General features: G+C 42.3%; 1 pseudogene; it reads right to left on the reverse strand.

The window, feature by feature from the left end:
- Positions 1-1,013: 1,013 nt before the first annotated feature.
- LOC101041138 (cAMP-dependent protein kinase catalytic subunit gamma-like) lies at positions 1,014-20,544 on the reverse strand (annotated as a pseudogene).
- Positions 20,545-21,527: the final 983 nt, after the last annotated feature.

A 21,527-nucleotide genomic window follows, 5' to 3' on the forward strand; every position in this document is an offset into this window, starting at 1 on the left:
CGTTGTGGTCAGGACTAGGTAGGTCTGGTGGGGACAGAGTGGTCACTGGGGACCCGGATCTGCACGGCGCCGCAGCCTAAAGAGGCAGCCGAGCCTGCCTGCGTCCTTAGGCCGCCTTCCCAGGCCCTCTGACACCTAAGGCCTCTGCAGTGCAGCATTCGGGCGGCCGCCGTGTTTCCTGGTCCGCCCCTCCCGCTGCCACCCAAAGGCGTTGCATCTGGGCAGCTCAGCCCGGGCTCTGTCGAGGCCCGGCATGCTTGGGCCAGGAGACCCAGTGGCCAGCAGGGTCCAGGCTGCGGTACTGGCTGGGAGAAGCCGCCGCCATCAATCACCGAAGTGGGGTGGGGTAGAGAGGTTCACCACGGCTTCAAGGCCTGAGCCTGGCCAGGCCAGTGCGCAGCCACAGCAGAGGCCTCCGGTGTCTGAAGGGCAGAGGGCACGGCCTGTCCCGGCCCCCTCCAGCTCACCCGCCAGCCCGAGGCCGGAGGGCCTGGAGGGCCCAGGGGGAGTTCGCGAGCGCGTCTCTCCGCGTTCTCTGCCGGACCGGAACTCTATTTTTTTAATTTTTAATTTTAGCAAGCAGCCCTGAACATGGCACTAAACCTCTCTCCTTCCCAGGCAGGATTCCTCTGAAAGGCAGGTGTGCTTTTCATTCATCCTCTCTTAGCAAGTGCTGCCTGTTCCCTGCTGGAGTTAAGTTTGAGCCCCTCTCTCCACACCCTGCTCCTGGACACACCAGCAAGACCTGGTCTGAATAGAGCTGAGAAACTCTTTTAAAACAGGCAGAAGTGGGCTGGGGCAAGGGGGACTCTGCGGGAGGAGGAAGGGAGAAGCACAGAGGGCCCAGAAGGCCTCGGGGGTGAGGGAGCAGCTGGTGTTTCTGTCCCTCTAAATATCTGGGCTTCCTGCTACCCCAACCCTGGAGGGTGGGGTGGGGGGTGAAACTAGATGCAAGAAACTCTGGGGCCCTCTGGCTGTTCAGTCCAATGCTGCCACCCACCCACCCACCAAAGAGAAAAAAAAGAAAGAAAGAAAAGAAAACCCACAGGGGCACAAGCACACCCCTAAAACTCAGAAAACTCGTTGGCACACTTCTCGTTGATGGAGATCCAGATCTCTTCCTCCTCGTAGTTGTCAAAGTTACTGGCATCCCCAGGGCCTGCAAACTTCGGGATGAAGGGAGCTTCTACCTTCTTCTCATTGATGGCGACGCAGCTGGTTGTGGCGAGCCACTTGTGGTTCTTGATGTCGCCAACCCCATTCTGGAGGTTCCCGAAGCGCTTGGTGAGGTCCACGTGCAGCAGGCTCCGCAGCAGGTCCTTGAGGTCAGAGCTGACTTGGGAGGGGAACCGCACCTTCCCAGAGACGATCTTCTTGTAGATCTGGATCAGCTGGTTGGCATAGAAGGGCGGGAAACCCACAGCTATCTCGTAGGTGAGCACCCCCAGGGCCCGCCAGTCCATGGCCTTGTTGTAGCCTTTGCTCAGGATGATCTCAGGGACCAGGTACGCGGGAGTCCTGCACAGGGTCCAAGTGCAGCTCCTCACGTGCTTGGCAAAACCGAAGTCCCTCACCTTCAGGTAGCCCTGCTGGTCGATGAGAAGGTTCTCGGGCTTCAGGTCGCGGTGGATGAGGTCAAGTGAGGAAGGCCAGGACGGTCTGGGCTGCATAGAAACGGGCATAGGGCTCTCTGAACCTTTCGACGCGCTGTATGTGGGAGAACATCTCCCCACCCAGCACATACTCCATCACCAGGTACAGGTTGGAGTTGTCCCTGAAGGAGAACCCGAGCTTGAGGAGGAATGAAAAGTCTCGTTCAGGACACGCTCGACCTGCCTCAGCTTCACCACCTTCTGAAATTATATTAGTTGAATTCAAATTATACTACAAAGCTACCGTAACCAAAACAAAATGGTACTGGAAAAAAAATGACACATAGACCGATGGAACAGAATATGGAACCCAGAAACAAATCCACAAACCTACAGTGAACTCATTTTCAACAAAGTTGCCAAGAACATACACTGGGGAAAAGACAGTCTCTTCAATTTATGGTGCTAGGAAAACTGGATATCCATATGTAGAAGAATAAAACTAGACCCCTATCTCTTGCCATTATGCATACTTATATATGTCAGTTATTGATCTGTTCAGGTTTTGAATTTTATCTTGTTTCAATCTTGATAGATTGTGTCTAGAACTTTGTCCGCTTCCTCTAGATTTTCCAAATTATTGGCATATAGTTGCTGATTGTGGCCACTAATTATCCTTTGAATTTCCGCAGTATCAGTTGTAATGTAGGCACTTACAGCTGTAAACTTTCCTGTTAGTATTGTTCTTGCATAGGCTTTTGTATGTTGCATTTCCATTATAATTTTTTTCAAGAAATCTTTCAATTTTCTATTTGAGAAAATGTCTTGCTGTGCCTTTCAGGCTGGAGTGCAGTGACATGATCATGGCTCACTGTGGCCTCCAACTTCTGGGCTCAAACAATCCTCCTGCCTCAGCCTCCCAAGTAGCTTATGCCACCACACCTGGCTAATTTCTGTTTTTTTTTTTTTAAGGGAGTTTTGTCATGTTGCCCAAGCTGATCTCAAACTCCCAGTTTCAAGCAACCCACCCATATTGGCCTCACAAAGTGCTGGAATTACAGGCAGGAGTCACCATGCCCTACACTTTCAATTTTCTTCTTAATATTTTCATTGTCCCACTGGTCATTTAGAAGCATATTGTTTAATTTCCATGTATTTGTATAGTTTCCAAAGTTCATCTTATTATTAATTTCTAGTTTTATTCCATTGTGATCAGAGAAGATTCTGAATATTGTTTCAGGTTTTGAATGTTTTAAGACATTTTGTGACCTAACATGTTGTCTGTCCTTGAGAATAATCCACATGCTGAGGAAAAGAATGTGTATTCTATAGCCACTGGATAAAATGTTCTGTATGTGTCTATTAGATTCATTTGGTCTACAGTGCAGATTAGGTCTGATGTTTCTTTGTTAATTTTCTGTCTGTCCAATGCCAAAAGTGGAGTGTTGAAGTTTGTAGCTTTTATTGTATTGAGGCTTATCTTTCCCTTTAATATTTCCTTTATATACATGAATGCTTCCGTGTTGGGTGCATCTATATTTAAAATTGTTATATTATTTTGCTAAATTAACCCCTTTATCTTATATATTTGCCTTCTTTGTCTCTTCTTATAGTTTTTGTTTTGAAATATATTTTGTCTGACATAAGGATAGCGATTCCTGTTCTTTTCTGGTTTCCATTGGTATGGGATATCTTTTTCCATTCTTGTACTTTCAGTCTATGTGTGTTTTTACAGACGAAGTGTGTTTTTGTAGGTAACAAATCAATGGGTCTTTCTTATTGCTTTGTGGTTTTCTCTTTCTTCTTTCTTTCCTTCTTTTTTCAGTGAAGGTTACTTTATCTGGTGATATGATTTAGTCTTGTGCTTTTTATTTTTTGTATAATTATTGTATGTTCTTTGGTTTGAGGTTACCATGAGATGCAAATATCATCTCATAACCCATTATTTTAAACTGATAGCAACTTAACACTGTTGGCATAAACAATCAAGCAAAAAAAAAAAAAAAGAAAAAAAAAACTAATAAGAACTTTACACCTTAACTTCATTCTCCTGTTTTTTCTTTTTCTTTTCTTTTTTTTTTTTTTTTTTTTTTTTTTTTTTTTTTTGAGACTGAGTGTCACTCTGTCAACCAGCTGGAGTGCAGTGGCTCGATCCTCACTGCAACCTCTGCCTCCTGGGTTCAAGAGATTCTCTCACCTCAGCCTCCCAAGTAGTTGGGATTACAAACACAGGCCACCATGCTGTTAATTATGCATTTTTAGTAGAGATGGGATTTCACCATGTTGGCCAGGCTAGTCTTAAACTCCTGATCTCAAGTCACCTACCCACCTCAGCCTTAACATGCTGGGATTACAGGCATGAGCCACTGCCCCCAGCATCCCTCTGCTTTTTAACTTTTGGTTGTTTCTGTTTATATCTTACTGAACTGTCTATGTCTTTTGTCTGCAACAATTGTTGTAGTTATTATTTTTTATTGGTTTTTCATTTAGTCTTCCTACTTAGGATAAAAGTAGTTTACACACTACAGTTACAGTGTAATGATATTCTGTGTTTTCTTGTGTACTTATTATTATCAGTGAGTTTTGTACCTTCAGGTGATAATTACTCCATTAATATCTTTTTCTGATTAAAGTACTCCCTTTAGCATTCCTTGAACTTCAGATTTGGTGTTGATGAAATTCCTCAGCTTTTGTTTGTCTGAAAAAGTCTTTATTTCTCCTCATGTTTGAAGGATATTTCCATGAGGTATGCCATTCTAGGGTAAAAGATTTCTTCCTTTAGCACTTTAATTATGTCACGCCACTCTCCCATGGTCTGTAAGGTTTCCACTGAAAAGTCTGCTGCCAGACATATTGGAGCTCCATTGTATGTTATTTGTGTCTTCTCCTGCTGCTTTTGGGATCTTTTCTTTATCCTTGACCTTTGGGAGGTCTACCTTAAATGCCTTGAGGTAGTCTTCTTTGTGTTAAATCTGCTTGGTGCTCTCTAACCTTTTCATACTTGGATAGTGATTTTTTTTTTTCTAGGTTTGGAAAGTTCACTGTTATTATCTGTTTGAATAAATTTTCTACTAATCTCTTTCTTTACCTCCTTTCAACCCAGGATTTCATATCCAGCCAAACTAAGCTTCATAAGTGAAGGAAAAATAAAATCTTTTGTGAACAAGCAAGTACTCAAGAGATTTCACCACCACCAGGCCTGCTTTACCAGAGCTTCTGAAAGAAGCACTACACATAGAAAGGAACAATCAGTATCAGCCATTCCAAAAATATACCAAAAGGTAAGGAGCATCAACATAATGAAGAATCTACATCAACTAATGGGCAAAACAGCCAGCTAGCATCAAATGGCAGTATTAAACTCACATATATTATTATTAATCCTAAATTTAAATTGACTAAATGCCCCAACCAAAAGACACAGACAGGCAAATTGGACAAAAAGCCAAAACCCATTGGTATGCTACATCCAGACCCATCTCACATGCAAGAATACACAAAGACTCAAAACAAAGGGATGGAGGAAGATTTACCAATCAAATGGAGAGTAAAAAAAAAAGCAGTAGTTGCAATCCTAGTCTCTGAAAAAATGGACTTTAAAGCAACAAAGATCAAAAGAGGCAAAGAAGGTCATTACATAATGATAAAAGGATCAATGCAACAAGAAGAACTAACAATCCTAAATATATATGCACCCCATACAGGAGCACCCAGATACATAAGGCAAGTTCTTAATGACTTACAAAGAGATTTAGACTCCCACACAACAATAGTGGGAGACTTTCACATCATATTGTCAATATTAGACAGATCAATGAGACAGAAAATTAACAAGGATATTCAGGACTTGAACTCAGACCCAGAAGAAGTAAACTAAATAAACATTTATAGAACTCTCCACCCCAGATCCACAAAACATACATTCTTATCAGCACCACATCACACCTACTCTAAAAGTGACTACATAATTGGAAGTAAATTACTCCTTAGTAATTGCATAGCATTTTCCAGGTTTAAATGAAATATTGGTTGGCTGCTTGTTTGTTCTTTTCCTCCCTTACTCCTTCCTGTCTCCATTGTTAAGCACAATTATTGGCATAAAAGGTTTTCAATACCCATTTTTAGACTGCATTCTAGCCTGGGCAATAAAGCAAGACTCCTGTTCTCTCTCCCTCTTTCTCTTCCTCTTTCTTTCTCTCTTTCATTCTTTTCTTTCTTTTTTTCTTTCTCTTTCTTTTTTTCTCTTTTTCCCTCCTGCCCCCCAAAAAGAAAATGCATGCTGGATTCTACTGGAAAAAAAAAAAAGAAAAAAAATGTTTTGCTGCTTAGAAATTTCTTCTACCAGGTAACTCTGAATCATCTCTCTCAAGTTCAAAGTTTCAGAGATCTCTAGGTCAGGGACAAAAATCCTACCAGTCTCTTTGCTAAAGCATAACAAGAGTCATCTTTGCTCCCGTTCTCAACAAGGTCATCTCCATCTGAGACCACCTCACTGTGACCTTTATTGTCCATGTCACTATCAGCATTTTGGTCAAAGCTATTCAACGTCTCTAGGAAATTCCAAACTTTCCTACATCTTTCTGTTTTCTGAGCCCTCCCAAATGTCTAGGAAGTTCCAAACTTTCCCACATTTTCCTATCCAATTCTAAGCCCTCAGAACCATTCCAGCCTCTGCCTATTACCCAGTTCCAAAGTGGCTTCCACATGTTTGAGTATCCTTATAGCAGTACCCCACTCTCTGAGGTACTGATCTACTGTATTAGTTCATTCTCACACTGTTATAAAGAAATACTCAAGAGTGGGTAATTTATCAATTTAAAAAAAAAAAGGTTTAAATGACTCACAGTTAAACCCACATGGCTGGGGAGGCCTCAGGAAAATTATAATCACAGCAGAAGGCATCTCTTCACAGGGTGGCAGGAGAGAGAATAAGAGCCCAGCATAGGGGGAAGCCCCTTATCAAACCATCAGATCTCATGAGAACTAACTCACTGTCACGAGAACAGGATGAGAGAAACCACCCCCATGATTCAATTATCTCTACCTGGTCCTTCCTATGACATATGGGGATTATGTGAACTACAATTCAAAATGAGATTTGGGTGTGGACACAGCCCAACCATATTAGGCAGTGTGCGAGGGAAATGTGGGGTTGGAACTCCCACTGGAACACTGCCTAGTGGAGCTGTGAGAAGTGAGCCTCCAGCCCTCCAGAATGGCAGATACACTGGCAGCTTGCAACTATTGACTGGAAAAACTGCAGGCACTCAGTGCCAGCCCATGGGAACAGACGTGGGGGCTGCACTGTGCAAAGCCACAGGGGTGGCTACCCAAGGCAGCCTGAGACAGGGAGTCAAAGGAAATTATTTTGGAGCTTTAAGATTTACTGACTACCCTGCTGTGTTTTGGACTTGCATGAGGCCTGTAGCTCTTTTCTTTTAGCTGATATTTTTCTTGGAATGGGATAATTTATCCAATGCCTATACCTCCATTGTATTTTGGAAGTAATTAACTTGTTTTTAATTTTATGGGCTCATAGGCAGAAAGGACTAGCCTTGTCTCAGATGAGATTTTGGACTATGGACTTTTGAGTTAAGGCTGGAATGAGTTAAGAATTTACAGGACTGTTGGGAAGGCATAATTGTATTCTGAAATGTTAGAAGGACATGAGATTTGAGAGGGGCCAGGGGCAGAATGATATAGTTTGGATATGTGTCCCCACCCAAATCTCATGTTGAATTGTAATTCCCAGTGTTAGAGGTAGGACATGGTGGGAGGTGATTGAATTATGTGGGTGAATCCTTTATGAACAGTTTCGCACCATCCCCTTGGTGCTGTTCTCATGATGCATGAGTCCTCACAAGATCTAATTTTAAAAGATGTATGGCACATCCCCACTTGCCCTCTTCCTCCTGCTCTGGCCATGTAAGAAATGTTTGCTTCTGCTTCTCCTCTGCCATGATTGTAAGTTTCTTGAGGCCTCCCCTGAAGCAGAAGCCACTATGCTTCCTATATAGCCTGCAGAACTGTGAGCCAGTTAAACCTCTTCTTATAAATTACCCAGGCATTTCTTTACAGCAAAGCAAGAACTGACTAATACAATGGTCTTGGACAAGATCTGGGAGAATTCTCTGCATTAGCAGAGACTCTTGTTCTCTTCCCTTACTTTCTCCCAAATAAACAGAGTCTCTCTCTGTTCTGAGCCACCTAAAGCTGGGGGTGGAGTGACACAAGCACCACTGTGGCCACCCTGACCTTGACTTTGTTGGTCAAGCATGAAGCCAGCACAGCACTGTGTTTAACCTAGTCTCCTGTAATTACTCCCTGGCTACTGCCTATGTTCACCAAAGCCCTGGAGCTCTATCATAAGCAGGTGATGAAGTCAGCCAGGCTTATACTCTTCACTGTAGGGCAGCAAGGTTCCCCAGGCTCTGGGTGGATCCAGAGGTGCCATCTCGGAGTCAGAGATTAGAGGCAAAAACTTTACAAGGCTACCTGGTGTTCTATTGTACTGAGGATAAGCTGGCACTCAATCACAAGATGCAGCTCTTCCCACTCTTTCCTCCTCTTTCTAAAGGCAGAGGAGCCTCACCCTGCAGCCACTGCCACCAGAGGCCACAACAAGCACTGCCAGACTACTGCTGATGCCTTAAGGCCTAAGTGCTCTTAAGTCAGCCTGTGGTGAATGATGCCTGGCCTGAGACTCAACCTTTAGGGTAGTGGGCTCCCCTCTGGCCCAGAGCAGTTCCAGAAATGCCGTTCAAGAGTCAAATACTGAACCTGGGCACCCAAAGAGCATGCGTGGTGTTCTACCCACTTGTGGCCATGCTGGTACCTGAAGCCAGCAAGTCTTGGAGGCTCACCAAAGGCCTTCAGTGGAGTACGTGGGTATCGCTGCTATCCAGTGTCCATGAGCTCTTCAGTTAGCAGGTAATGAATGCTTCCAGGACTGGGTTCTTTCCTTCAAGGCAGCAGGTTCCCTTCTGGCCCAGGTCATATCTGGAAATGCTGTCTGAGAGCTAGGGCCTGGATGGGGGCCTCACGACTCTGACCAGTGCCCTATCCTGCTGTGGTCGAGCTGGTATGCAATATGCAAGGCAATGTCTTTCCCACTCTTTCCTCTCTTGTCCTCAAGCAGAAGGAAGGGGTTTCTTTTGGAGCCAAGAGCTGTATAGCCTGGGGTTAGGAGAAGGGTATTTGGCTCATGGTTTTGCAGGCTGTATAGGAAGCATGGCTCTGACACCTGCTTGGCTTCTGGTGAGGCCTCAGGGGGCTTTTACTCATGATGGAAGGTAAAGTGGGAGCAGGTGTGACACATGGGGAGAACGAGAGAGAGAGAGAGAGAGGGAGGTGGGGGGGAGAGAGAGAGAGAGAGAGAGAGAGAGAGAGAGAGAGAGAGAGACAGAAAGAGAGAGTCATTCTTTTAAACAACCAGATCTTAACGTGAACCCAGTGTGAGAAAAGGAATTCACTCATTGCCATGAGGAGGACACCAAGTCATTCATAAGAGATCTGCCTCCTTGACCCAAACACCTCCCACCAGGCCCCACCTTCAACATCATTTTAACGTGAGACTTGAAGGAGACATCAAAACCATAACAAATAGCAAACCCTCCGTCATCTCCCCCATGAGATCCTCAGTAAATTCAACATTGCTCACTAATACTTTGATGCCAGAAGATTCCTTGGGGCGAGCTCCAGGACTATGAAGTGACTGTTAAGGTGAGGGTTTTATACATACCCATGTAGGTATCTACCTTTGCCTGTGATTCCAGCTTGATATTTTTTCTTTACTATGTAGTATAACTTTTAAATGATTTTGTTTAATATGTTCACTGAATATTTGAGGACCCTGGAGGATACTGTATTATTTATGAAGGTAGAGAAAAATGGCCATTTAATCTAAAATGTATTTCAGAAAAGAGGGAAAGAAACAAAACAAACAAGAAAATCCAACGATTTACCATAATTGCCAGAGGGAATTATTTGAGTGATATTTACTATCACTTTTGAAGCACTTTAAATCGTATCTACAATTTAATGCGTTATTTTCTAATTTTATTTAAATTTTACATTTCAACTCTCTTTTCCCTGCTCACTTAAAAATACCACTTTACATAAGTTCCTTCACATTTGTCATTTCACTGGCTCCTGTAAATAACTCTCCTTTGAGATGACTACAACGGCTATGTTTTTAACTTCATATTTTCATATCCATTTTCTCATCTGCTCCATCTAACAAGCTATGAGGCCAGCAATGCTCCTGTTCTTATTCCCATTTGACAGACAAGGACACTGGGCCCAGGAGAGATCAAGTTACCTGCGTGTGGCAACCATCATGGAGAAAAGCCGAGAAATAAAATCTCTTGGTTAAGAGAACTAATAGAAAAAAAAAAGACGATCAAGATTATTATATTTTTATAAAAAATCTACTTTTGGGAAAAGACTGGAAAGAAACATGAAAAATGAAATGAGTTGTGCATGAGGGTTGTGATTACAGGTAAATGCTTATTGTTTAAAATCTTTTCTTTAATGTTTTTATAATAGTGCTTTAGATGTGAATAAAAATTGGAAAAAGTAAACAGAAAGCTTCTTGGGGTTGAGTGGAAAGTGGTCTTGTCTTTTCCTAATAAGAGGCAGACCATTTCATTTGAGATTTCTGGAGTTCAAGACTCAGCCCCTGGTGATGTTTATACTTGTTAATCTGTCAATTTTGAAAAAAAAAATCAATAACTAATTATACATTGATTACCTACTGTGTTCTAGGCACTGGGTTAGGCGTTTTACATGGAATTTTATTTTATTTTTTTTGAGGCAGACTGTCACTCTGTCACTCAGGCTGGAGTGCAGTGCAATGGCACAATCTCAGCTCACCGCAGCCTTGATCTCCCAGGCTCAAGTGATCCTCCTGCCTCAGCCTCCCAAGCAGCTGGGACCATAGGTATGTGCCGCTACATCCAGCTAATTAAAAAAAAATTTTGTATAGATGAGGTTTCACCGTGTTGCCCAGGCTGGTCTCAAATCATTGAACTGAAGTGATCTGCTTGTTTTGGCCTCCCAAAGTGCTAGAATTACCAACATGAGCCATCGCGCCAGGCCCAACATGGATTATTTTGTTTCCTCCACAGCAACTTGATGCAGTTAATAGTTCTATTGTACAGATGAGGACACTGAGGCTTAAAGAGTTTAAGTGGTTTGCTTACAGCGACATGGTTTGGAGTGATAGAACTGAAAGTGGACCCCAGCCATCTTGACATCGATAGTTTAGTCCATAATCGCCATGCTGTGTCATCTCCAAGCTCTACTGTTTGTCACTGTTAGGCGAGTCTGAAGACATAAAGCTTACAATATTTCCATGGAATATGGATTTGCCCCTTTCTCCTTGTGCCTACTTATATTACCCGCTTCTCACATCTGTTTAATTCTTTTCATGCTCAGAATGAAAGGTAGGTGTCATCTCTACTGCCATCTCCTATGGATTAGCTGTGTCTGTCTGGACTGTGGTATTGACAAGGATTGTAAGGCCACAGGAAAAATTGCCATGATTGATTTGCAATGTCTGCCATGGGCACAGGAGGGAGAAGTGTAGCCAAATGCAAGCAATTTACCTGCCAGCATTTGAAGGTGGGCAAGAGAGAGCACATGGATTGCAGGCAAAGGACCCGTGCTTTTTAAGCTTTACAAGTCATTCAAGGGGAAAGAAAGTGGTTTTAATTCTAAATCACTTAAAAGTGATTAGAGAGAAACCATGAGCCCTAGGTGAGTGACAGGGCCCTAGTGCATAGCAGGACTTCCATTGCTCCTGCCCCTTATTAGCAGCAAGATCTGCCTCCTTTTCTCTCTCAGGTGCATTTATTTATCCAGCAAATTTGAAGGGTCTACCATATGCCAAACATTTTTCTAAGTAGTGATGAAAGAGGAGAGAACAAGATGGACAAAACCTCTGCTCTCAAAGAGCTTATATTCTAATGGGGAGTGAAGCAATAAACGAGTAAAGAAGTAAACAATATAACGTTTCAGTGTTTAGTGCTGTGAAAAAATAAAGAGATCCAGAAAAATGAGACTGGGTGGTGGGGTGGAGGCTTTAGGTAGGAGACTGAACAGGGCCTGGCCATCTCCTTATCACCTCTGCAATGACACCGACCTATTTGCACATTCAGGTTCAGCTGCAGTCAGTTGTACAAAAACATGTGCAGTTTGGTAGAGGTGATGTTTTGGTTCCCAAATCCTCTCATTTCTGCTGTGTGGTCTCTAAATTGTTTGATAGAGCCATACCCCTTCAAGTCTCCCTGTCTTTGCCTGTGCTGTTGCCCCCACCCCCACCTGGAGTATGTTTCCTATCTGTTTCATGAACAAGACTCATCATTCTTCAAGGTCCAGGTTGAGTTATCCCTAGCCCATTCAAACAGAGTCAAGCATCTCTTTTTAAAGTTGCCATGACCCAATGGACATTGCTTTTTGTGTTTTCCCAGGACAGCACTGAAACTACCAGCCTTTTGACTTCTAGGCATCATCCATTCATTTCCAGCTTTACCTGTGCGAGGAATTAGTGTTGTGGGAGCATGGCTAAGGTCCCTTTGTAGCCCAGTGTCTCATGGACTTGGTACATGGTAGGAACTTGATAAGTAAAAAATGGAGGAGAGGATGGGCTGGACTGATGGATCTGTGGATCTGACACAGGCTCTCTGCTAGGCCTTCCACAGGTTACTTTAGCTCTCTGAGCTACAGTTTTCTCATCAATATGGTAGATATGGAAACATCCAATTCAAAGGATGGTTATAATGGTTATACATAAAATATAAGATGATTCCTGCAAAACAATTTGTGAAATACCGGGCATAAAGTTAGCCCTCAATAAATGATAGTAATTAATAGTAAATCTCAAACTGAGTCATTTATATTTGCAATAGTAGTAGGATAGCTGAGAGTTAATGGAATACGAATGAATGAAATGATAGATGGATGCTTTTGCTTTCATGATTGTACTTGAGTTGGGATGACTGCCCTATCCTAAACTCATCTGGCTTCATATTATCCTTCACCCTGGACTACCTAGCACCCCTTCTGTTTCTAACTTTTGCCTTAGGTACCCTGGTTGGGGCTTAAAAGCCTGTAGTCTTAATTCACCACTGCTCATGGGTTTGAGTGACACCCAGAGATTTATTGAATATGGAACTGACATATGCATCATGTACTGTTGTACTATTTTTACTCTTTCCATCTACACATCAATAACTAGTCATTTATGTGGCATTTAATGCTTCATAAATGTTATGAGCCTTTATACAGCACTAACTGGGAGGGAGGGATACAGTGAAATGAGTTTATTGGTATTTTAAAGCTAATTTCTCAATGTTATCCTTGTGTTTCCCCCTGGTGGCTTGCATATTTAGGCCTAGAACCCTGGGCTTTGCCAAGCAAATTGTTATTGACGTGTGGCGTTAAAAAGGCAGGAACAAAAGCTTTCTTACTGTGCTAACTGGGAACTCTGCTTGCCTTAGAATAAATCGTGCCTGGAGCAGCTGAGCCGTCCTGGCTTTATGCTTACTGATCTGCGACAGAGGTTTGGGCCTTGCCCTGAGCCTGTCTTACTCCCAGCCTATTGGCTGCAAAGTCCGGGTGACATCTGCTCATGGGCAGAGGGACACAAACAGCAAGATGGCCTCTGCCTCTGACATAGTCACTTTCCTGCCTAAGAAGCTGAGTTGTGGCATGAGCTGATGGGGACTATGGGACTGGTCCCTAGTCCCTGACCACCGAGACAGAGGCCAGAGAACACGGGAGAGGTCAAATTTGCTCTTCCAGCCTTTGGTATGCTTCCTGGCTCCAGAGCAGAAGGTGAAATCAGGAAAGAGGTAAAGCACTAGGAAGCGCACAGAAGTTGGATGGAAAGACACACACGCACACCTGCACACACATGAACATACACATATATTGCCGTTAAAATTATGGTTTCAAAAATACTTAATATGGAGGAATTCATATTATTTCACATAGTGGAATAACACTATATTTAATGTAGTGTTAAATGAAAAAGGAAAGATAAGAAACATATACAGCTTTACATGTGTATATGTACATGATTAAAAAAAGACTGGATGAAAACAAAAATAACAATAATCTCAATTTGGCTGTATTATATGCAATTTTTTTTCCTTTATGGTATCCTTTCACATTTTCCAAATTTCTACAATGCTCTAATATTATTTTGTAAATTATTATTATTATTTTTTTTATGGTAAGGCGGTATGATAAGGTACAATCAGAATGAGAGATGCTGGTAGTAGAGGATTTTAGACAAGTTTCAAGGAACAGGAACTCAGCTCAAACTGGCTAAATAACAATTGAGATATATTGGGTCATATAACCAGGAATCCAGGAGCCCTAGGTTCAGACATTGCTGGGGTGTCACAACATCCTGGAAACCTAGGTCTTATCTTTCCCCTCCTTCTTCTCCTTGGTCAGTACTGTTAGAGGCAGCTGAGTAAAATGATTGAGAACATGGGCTCAGCGGCCAGACTGCCTGGGTTTAAATTGTGCCTCTCCCACTTAATAGGTTTTTAAACTTTGAGTGACTCGACACTTCAGTGTGTCAGTTTTCTCCTCTGTGAAATGAGGATAATAATAGCAATAATCATTATAAGCATAATAATAGTAATCATAATTATAAGGTTTATGAGGATTAAATGAGTTAATATACTCTAATTGTAAAGCACTTAAAGAGTAATTCTTGGTATATACACAATACTCAATAAATGTCTTCTGTCATCACCACCACCACCATCATCATCACTTGTCATTGCTAACCTCAATTTGCAGATAAGATCTCACCAAATGGCAAAATGGTTACCAGTAGGCTTCCATCAACAGCCTTCAAGCTTAGTATCCTCAACGGAAAGAGGATTTCTCTTTGTGTCCAAATATTAATCGTAGGAGACTCTAATTCTGTGCCCAAACTTGAACGAGTCACTGTGGTCCAGTACATAGACTGGTCAGTCTGGGTCACAGGTCTTTTCTGTAGCGAGGTTGGGACACTAATTCCTATTCCCCCAGGGCTGAGAGTATGGAAGAAGAGTTTCTTTAGAGAAAAAATAAGACCAAGGATAGGTAATTTAAAAAATTATTATTACCAAGGAGGGCTTTTCTCAAATTGAGTTTCCTAAACCTCTTGCTCAGCTTCAATTTGGATTTTGTAGCCCTATAACTTGTAGCAAAGAAGAACACTCTATCCCAGGATGAATGAGGACATGCAGGTTGGGGCAGAAAGGACATGTACATGTAATACTACCTAATCCACCCTGTGCCCATTGGGCAGATAGGCACTTGGCACCTAGATACCCGGAAAGGATACCTGTACTTGTTTATCAGAATTACACTGTTAACAACTTGGACAAACACACTGGAAATAAAAGAATGAATTACAAATTATCAATTATTTTAAGAGCTCTTCATTTTGTCTCTAGTTCAAGCACAGGAAAGATTTGGCAGACAAGGTGTATTGAATCATGCCCTCCAGCCCTTGATGAATGTGAATGTCTGGTATCTTGTGTGGAGCTGCTTAGACTTTGAAGCTAATGTAATAAACTTACACATGCATTAAATGATACATTTATGACTTGGGTAATTATACAATAGCATGCTTCTTTAGAATGAGAAGCACCCCATTATACTTACAGGCATACCACCAACTGGCCCCCTTCACTTATCCTCTACGTAGTGTAGCATGGTAGAGTTAGAATCAAAAGTGAGGTCTGGAATCCCAGCCTTGGCAAAGCCCTGGAATCCAAGGAAAAGCTTTTTGTACTAAAAGTTACTGAACTTAAATGAGGATTAGTAAACATCCGAAAAAGACATGCTCCGGTTTTTTCTGTCCCACGAATGTTTATTACTTTAGTAGGAGGAATTTGTACTTTCATTATCCATGTTGCCATTAAAAAGTATTTTTTGTTGCCTTCAAGTTTTATTTAATTACTCATTCAATATGTACTGATTACTTACCATGTGCCAGCCACTCTGGTAGAAAACAGCTATAGCTATAAATAAGACCCAGCTCCCACTCTCCTAGAGTTCACAAGCTGGTAGAGACCAACAACCAAGAAGGCAGTTACCCAGAGAATGGTGGGCTCTATGTCGACCAGGTGTGGCCGGACCCCTGGGCATCCGACTGGCTCTCAGTCTGACTCTTCTTCAAACTGATGTGTGTTCAACATTTATTTGGAGGAGATACTGAGTTCTGGGTGGGGTAATGGTGGAAAAGGAGCATGAGGGAGGACGAGAAAGGCATGGTCAGTTTTGTGCTTAGAGAAATTTCTTTGAACTGGAGTCAGGGCAAGGTGGGAGTAAGGAAAACTAGTTAGGAAGCCACTACTTTCATCCAGATGAGAGACTTCAGTGGCCCAAATCAAAGGACATGGATAGATATGAGAAGATAAGAGGGTTGGCTCAACAGGATTAGAGATGGGAGAAATGAGAGAGAGGAAATAAGTTGGTGCCCGTAGTTTTTCTCTTTAGTTAAGTGTTTGACTGAGCATCATCAATGAGATGGAAATACATGAGGAAGAACAAGTTGGGAATAGTAGGGAAAGGCGGTGCGATGAAGCCATCAAGGCCACCCACCATCAAGTGGTACCTCAGCTCATTTTCCCAGCAGACTCTGGTGGCAGCACTGCTCAAAGAATGTTAGATGGGCCCTGGTAGTTTCTACTTATTGACACGAAAGACTGAAAACAACTGTTTTGTAAGCAAAACACATTCACTCTGGCTTTAAGATCACAAAGCATTTCTTAAGGTGCATTTGCAAGCTAGTGAGTCAGTGGCAAAGACCCCGGGCCTCACAATGCATTTGTAATATTTCTAAACCTAGAAGAAAGTCTGCACAGTGCTTTAGTGATCAACATGATCAGCTCAAACAACCAATTTGCAAAGAAGTAATCTGTGTAAATTATCCAAGTGAGAATATTTTCTATGATTTGTGCTTTAGCAGAAAGCATTTTCTTTTATTATTTAATCCCCTGGGCCCTGGGGAATGGTTTTGTAGTGATCCTAGGCAACAGAAGCTGTGTTTATTTACAGGACCTATTAGAAATAATACCACTTTGCTCTCTTCTTGGCTTGGAGGCTAAAACAATGGGTGAAGAATGCAAATCTGGAGATTCTTGAGAAGACTGGAGAACATGGGAATCAGCATATAACACTAAAATTACATTCCCAAGGCCTTTTAAGATTCATGCATTAATTTTAAATAAGAACATTTTTTTTCAAAAGGCACAAAAATATATTTTAAATTAGTGGGTCCTAATTCTTAGGGATGTCAAAACCCTTTGAGAATCTCATAAAAATTACAGAACCTACCCCTAGAATTCACATGCATGCATATGCACATTGCATACAATGCAGGAAGAGCTCATGGATTGCCTAATGTCTATCTGTGCACTCCAGGTCAAGGAAACCTATTGCTATGGTTTGAATATTCATTTCCTCAGAAACTCAAATGTAGTAGTATTGAGAAGTGTGACCTTTAAGAGGTGATTGATTCATGAGGTCTCTGCCATTACGAATGGATTAATCCATCATAGATTAATGGATTGATGGTTTTTTGGGAGTGGAACTGGTGGTTTTATAAGAAGATGTACTGGGCACGGTGGCTCACACCTGTAGTTCCAGAATGTTGGGAGTCCGAGGTGGATGGATTGCTTGAGCCCAGGGGTTTGAGAACAGCCTGGACAATATAATGAAACCTTGTCTCTACAAAAAGGATTCAAAAATTAGCCAGGTGTGGTGGTGCACATCTGTAGTCACAGCTACTTGGAAGGCTAAGGTGGGAGGATCACTAAGCCCAGGAGGAGGAGTTGCAGTGAGCCATGATTACACCACTGTACTCCAGCCTGGGTGACAGAGAGAGACTCTGTCTCAAAAATAAATAAATAAGTACCTACATACATAGATACACATACACATACACATATATGAAGAGGAAGAGAGACCTGAGCTAGCATGCTCAGCTCCTCACCATGTAATCCCCTGCTCCATCTCAGGACTCTGCAGAGTTCCCACCAGCAAGAAGACCCTCACCAGATGAGGACCCTCAACTTAAAACTTCTCAGCCTTCCTAGCTGTAACAAATAAGTTCTTTTTCTTTATAAATTACCCAGTTTCAGGTATTTTGTTATAGGCAACAGAAAAAGAACCTACTGGAATTTTCATGGCCTCTCATTCCTGTTGTTCTTTATTTTAATTTGGGGGAATAAAAAAATAAACAACATGGTTCCATTTATATAATATATATTTCTTACTTGTCCAGAGAAAAGTACGCAGCAGCCTAAATCTTCAGAACATTCTGATAACCCAGAAAGAGGCAGAGATAGGAGACTGCAGGACGACCACACACTAAAGTTAATGCATTGTATTCAAAGAGTCACTCTGGTGCCCTCTAGGAAACTCTTACCTCTTGTTTGTCACAAAATTCTAATAAGCTCAGTTATCTGCTTACCTAGATTCACGGGATTCAATCAGAAAATAGAAGATGGGCTGCTACAGACAGGAACACTGATCACTTTAGGAACTCAGCTTATTGAAAGCTTGACAGCAAGAAAAGAGAAAAAACATCTCTCCACATATTTATTGAAGACCCACTCTACACCTGACATTGAGCCTGACACTATGCGTAGAATGGTGAATAATTTTACAGTTTGATTTAGGAACTGGAGGTTGGTAAGGAGGAAATAATTACAGCAAAATATGGTAAATGTCCCAATAAAGATATATGCTAATTGCTACACTGAGAATAAAGGAAGAGATAACAGGCTCTGGCTGTGGAGCCGAGGAAGACTTTAGAGCAAAGGGAACATCTGAGTTGGGTTTTAAAGGATGAGGAAGAGTTGACCAGGCAGTTCTAGGAATGAATGAATTTCAGACCAAGGCATGGAGGTTTGTATGAATAAGTGTGTACAGGCAGGTGTCAAAGGGCAGAGATGGCTAGACAGGTATGCGGAGGGCAGGTGTGAAGAAACAGGTGTGGATTGGTAGGTATGGATGGGGCTCAAGTGAATTGGTATTGGTAATGGAGGAAGCCTCACTGACAAAGAACATTGGTATCTCTCTATAACAGTGATTGAATGCTATGCCAAGAAGTTTGGAATTTTCCCAATAGGCTATAGAGAATTTTCTCATAGAGAAGGAGCCTGAGGGAATTAGGCTTGGTTTACAAAAGTTAATCCCAGCAGTTAACTCCTAGAGAATGGACTAGAGGTGTCAGTGACTGGTCTGGCAAAGAAAGCGGTTAGGAAACTGTGACCATGGCCTGAGTGAAAGATGGCAAGAAGCTGAACTGAGGCAGTGTTGGTGAAGATGAAAAGAGAAGAGAGTGTGTGTGTACATGTGCAAGATGGAGAGAGAGGGAAGGAGAAGGAGAAACATCATGTGTGTACATGTGAGCAGGATATATCTGTGTGCTGGCTGAAAGATTTGTGTAAACTGAGATCTTCGGGCCTTAATGAGGGATGAGAGGGAGGAACGAAGAAGGAAGCAAGCATGAGATAAGTCAATAATCCTGTTGCCTGCATAAGCAAAACATTTACATCCTCCCCCAACCTTGCTAATTTAGATCCCTGTCAGTTTAGAAAATTGATTTATTTGGATAGGGCAGATCTCAAGTTTGCCTTGGATATATCCAGAAAACTGTCATTACCAATGCTGAACCATGGCCATCAGAATCCCTTCGGGGTCTTTGTTAAAAGCAGAGAGTCCTGGAAACTTAGCCCAGACCTACTAAATCTCTCTGGCTGGGATCCTAGAGGTCCACAGTTTCAATCAGCTGATCAGATGGTTCTGCTGGGCAGCTGTGATTGGGAATCATCAGTTTAAACAGGTCAACCAACAGTCAACTTGAGAAAGGATGGAAAATGTTCACAAGAGAAAATGATTCATGTACCATTTATGCAATGCATATTCTACTCATATTTTCATTATTTAGAAAGATACAAGGCCCTTCATTTGATGCCAGTTTTGGTGGGGGGGTCATCTACTTAAGGAATATGCTTAAGGAAATACAATGAATTATTCTTAAGCATATTAATAACTGTACATGCCTATATGCCTAAGAATAATTTATTGCATTTTTTTAAGCATATTCCTTAATTAAGTCTCTTTAGTATTTTACTCTCAGTCTACTGCTTTGATAAATAGCAAAGAGTAGTAATAGGCCAAACTAAAGCTAAGCAGCCTACAAAAAATCACCAGCTATGGGTCCCACTCCATTTCTCCTTACTTCCTGCCCTATGTGAGCTCATCCGGCCTCATTGCTTAAATGCCCTCTCTATGCCCATGACTCACAGTTTTTATCTTTAGCGTGGGCCTCTCATCTGCATTTCAGGGTCATATATTCAACTCTCTCTCTGTCACCTCTACCTGGAGTCTCACGCGAATCTCAATTTTAAGGAGAACAAAAAGTACTGAACTCTTAAATCACCCACCCAAACTTCTCTTTACTCCAGTCCCCGTCTTCCTAATCTCGGCAAATGGGACCACCCAGGAGCTCAGGCCAAAAGTCTGGGAGGGATCATTCTTGACCTCTCCTTCTTCCTAACCACCTCTCCAACATTTAATGTATTTCTAAATCCTGTCAGTTTACCTCTCAAATCTGCCTAGGACTCTCCACTGGTACTGATATGAACTTGATACAAGCCACCAACATCTGTAGGTTGCAAACTACTTTCACCACAGTGGCCAGAGTGCTCTTTAAAAATTACATCACAACATGCTTACAATCCTCCAGGAACCTTCCAGTGCACTCTAAATCTTATCCAAATCCCTTCTCCGGAGCCAAATTACAAAGTTCTGAATAAAATGGCCTTCCCTCCTCTTCCATCTCATCCAAGCCCTGTGTCCTTCCATCACCAACTGCCAATCAAACAGACCTTCCTCCAGGTCCTTCGACACCCACATTTATCCCCATTGCAGGGCCATCACTTCTTTCCCCACCAATCCCAGGGTATAGAACCTCTCGGCCAGCTAAAATTCTCCTCTAGATCTGAGCCAAACTCATCTTCTCTGAGAGGTCTGCCCTGACCATCTAAGCCAGGAGTTGGCATACTTCTTCTGTAAAGAGACAGACAGTAAATATGTTAGGCTGTGCAGGCCATGAAGTCTTTGTCACAACTACTAAACTTCAACTCTGGCATTGTAGCAAAAGCAGCCATAGACTATATGTAAATGAACAGACATAGCTCTGTTCCAATAAAACTTTAATTATAAAAATAGACAATGGCGTGATTTGACTCTCAACTGTCATTCACTGATTCCTGATCTAAACCAAAGTATGACTTCTCCGTTATTCCTATGCAAAGCTTATTGTAATTCATAAATATGTACCCACTACTGCGTGCTAGATCTATGAGGGCAGGAAGGAACTTGGACTCTTAAGGATCTGCCAGAATATAGAGCCTGGTAAAGTGCTGGCCGTACAGTGAGGCCTCAGCAAATGTTAAATACAAATAAGAAAGGGGGAGAGAAAGGAAGAAAGGACGAGAGGATTTCTTCTTTAAGCCCAGGCACTTTTTGGTAAAAGGAAGCAACCACAACTGGCTCATGTTTTTAACTCTTTCTCTTTGTCAGGAGAGTCCCAGGGTGAATGAGTTATCCATTTACTGTTGTGTTCATTTCTTCATTCCTTCAGTGTCGCAGTGTTTACTGTCTTCCCTATATTGACCTCAGCAGAGGTCAATGCTGAGTGCTGTGCTGGGTAAACAGACCCTGGCCAGGCCCTTCTGAGCATCCAGTCCTGAAAGCCGAGGGCTCTTCCCACATCTCTGTCCCCAGAGGCTTTTTTTTTTTTTTTTAATGTTTTGCTATTGTTGTTGTTGCTGTTGTTGGGAGCCAAGGGAAAATTCAGGTTTTGTGAAGTGAAATTGAGAGGCACAAAGCAATTAGCAAAGAAGT

Source organism: Saimiri boliviensis, chromosome 20 (genome assembly GCF_048565385.1).
Source record: "Saimiri boliviensis isolate mSaiBol1 chromosome 20, mSaiBol1.pri, whole genome shotgun sequence".
NCBI classification, from domain to species: domain Eukaryota; kingdom Metazoa; phylum Chordata; class Mammalia; order Primates; family Cebidae; genus Saimiri; species Saimiri boliviensis.